Source organism: Colobus angolensis, unplaced genomic scaffold (genome assembly GCF_000951035.1).
Source record: "Colobus angolensis palliatus isolate OR3802 unplaced genomic scaffold, Cang.pa_1.0 Scaffold229, whole genome shotgun sequence".
NCBI lineage: Eukaryota > Metazoa > Chordata > Mammalia > Primates > Cercopithecidae > Colobus > Colobus angolensis.
The window spans coordinates 6231725-6234224 of NW_012115477.1; the positions used below are offsets into that span (position 1 = coordinate 6231725).

The 2500-nt window shown below is 49.6% G+C and overlaps 1 pseudogene across 1 annotated transcript in view; it reads right to left on the reverse strand.

Moving 5' to 3' along the window:
* Positions 1-1027: 1027 nt before the first annotated feature.
* Positions 1028-2500, reverse strand: part of LOC105513359 — a 1502-nt pseudogene continuing 29 nt past the window's right edge. The window contains exon 1 of the transcript XR_001002003.1: positions 1028-2500. This exon is cut by the window's right edge and continues 29 nt beyond it. The product of XR_001002003.1 is annotated as a dual specificity protein kinase CLK2 pseudogene (transcript).

The following is a 2500-nucleotide window of genomic DNA, read 5'->3' on the forward strand; positions in this document are numbered from 1 at the left end:
CTTGGGAGGCTGAGGCAGGAGAATCACTTGAACCCAGGAGGTGGAGGTTGCGGTGAGCTGAGATTGCACCATTGCACTCCAGCCTGGACAACAAGAGCAAAACTCTGTCTCAAAAAAAAAAAAAAAAAATTACTTTCTATAGGCAAGGCTTACATTTGAATTGGGGCAAGATGAGTTCCCAGCATAAGGAATAGAGAATTAAAATATTTGTCTTGGCCCAAACTCTTCTCTTTATTTTGCTTTGGACTAGGAGTTTTTCTCATGGTTGACAGACCTCTCTCACATTCTCAAACCCTAAGAGGCAGGTTGGGCCTCTCCCTCCCCTGACCTGTCAGGACTCCTCCAGACCAAAGCTTTTGGACTATTATTATGTGGAAAAAGAGAACTTCCATGAAGGGTCAGACACTCCTCACAGCCCATTGGAAAGCACTTCCAGATTTAGGCCTTCCCAACAATGGTGCCCTTTAGGGAGGCTTACTTCACTTTTTTTTTTTTTTTTTAATTTTTGAGACAGGGTCTTGTTCTATTACTCAGGCTGAAGTGCAGTGGCATAATCTTGGCTTGCTGTAACCTCTGCCTTCCAGGCTCAAGCAATCCTTCTGTGTAACCTTTCTGAGTAGCTGGAACCACAGGTGTGCACCACTACGCCCAACTAATTTTTTTTTTTGGATCAAATGAAGTACGTTATTTCATTTCACAAAATTCCTTATAAAACTTTACAAAATTCCTTATAAAACATGGGGTAGATGCCACCTGGTTACCTCACTCGGTCCCCATCCAACTCCATATGAGGGGGCAGATGAGGGTGGAAAGTGTGTGAATGAAACAGCATTATGTACAAGGCAGGGGTTGAAGTGATAGGTACAAATTCTTTCATATTTACTCTATTTCACATATTCACAGGTATACAGAGAACCAGGAGGAAGGAGTGAACTCTGGTTCTGTTCTCTTTTATAAAAAAAGGACCAGTGTCCTGGACTGGACACCCACTGCTATAAAAGATGCAAGGTGGCGCAGGGCCTGATCGTCACAGACTGATATCCCGACTGGAGTCTCATAACTTGTTAGGTGGCTCATCCCGAAGGCAGGCAAAGAAAGGATGCTGAAGGGCTTCACCCAAGGTCAACTGCTTACCTGGTTCATACTCTAGCATGCTTTCAATCAGATTGAAGAGCTGGTGGTGTTCCTCTGCCTCTGAGGTCAGATACTGCCACAGTGGTTTGCAGTTCTCACGAACATAGTGCCCAGCTGGTGTGATCTCATCTCAATCCAGGCGACCCCGGTAAAAATGTTTCTGCTTTCTTGTCTTTCAGATTATCCAGGAAGGGAGAGGACCCAAGATCCTTTCCATCATGGCTAGATGCTCTCTGTTGTCATGGATCTGGAAGAGGCTGAAGCACACACAGTACTCAAAGATGATGCAGCCTATACTCCACACATCACAAGGCTGTGACCAGCCCAACTCAAGGATGACCTCTGGTGCTCGGTAATGGCGAGTGGAGACAATGGTGCTATCGTGCTTATGGTCAAAGGTGGCACTGCCAAAGTCTCCCACCCACACAGCTGTGCTCTTCACACTGTGCTCATCTCGCTTCTTCTCTAGGTTGTAGGTGAATAGTCTGAATTCACAAACAGAGTATTTTCAGGTTTGAGGTCTGTATGCCTCAGCTTGTTATCATGGAGGAACTTGACAGCCTGGCACAGCTGGAAGGCCATGTGGCACACTTGGTAGATGGGGTAGGGCAGGTAGTTGTTGTCTTTGAGGAAATCGAAGGTGCTAAGGCCCAGAAGCTCAAAGGAGATACACACGTGGCCATGGTAGTCAAACCAGTCAAACATCTGGACACAGAGGTTCTGGCTGTCAGGGTCTTTCTCCTTGATCTTCTCCAGCACGTTGATCTCAAGTCAAGCTGCTTCCTTACACTTCTCCACATTTTTAATGATCTTCAGGGCAACTCGAGTCCCGCCCCTGCGATGGTCAACACATTGTATAACTCGGCTGAAGGTCCCCCTTCCTAAAGTGCTAACGATTTCATATCGCTCTTGTAGCCAGTCCCCGACATGGTAGATGAGGCGGCCCTCAGCGTCCTCCTCTACACTCTTGGCTTTCCGGCGGCTATGCTGCGAAGATGAGCGGCCGAATGTCCGGCTGCGCCTCCTCCGGACATGGTCACTGTCCTCTCGCCGCCGCCGTCGTGTCCGATTACTACTACTTGACCAGGAGCGACTTCTTCGTCGCTTATGTTTTCGGCTCCGATAGTGTTCACGGTGACTCCCCCGGCTGCCTCGCTCTGAGGGATGGTACCCTCGAGGATGAGGCATCGTTCTGGCGGCGAGGCCCGCGCGCGTGTCCCGCAGGAAGTCCATGATGGCGGTGGCCCTGCGGCCGGAGTCCCGGCACCCCAGCGGGGACGAAGTGCTGCTCCACCCCGCAACCCGAGACCCTGGGACCTCCCGCCCCATTCTCAGGCTCCGCTTCAGTCCTGCCCGCCTCTGCTTA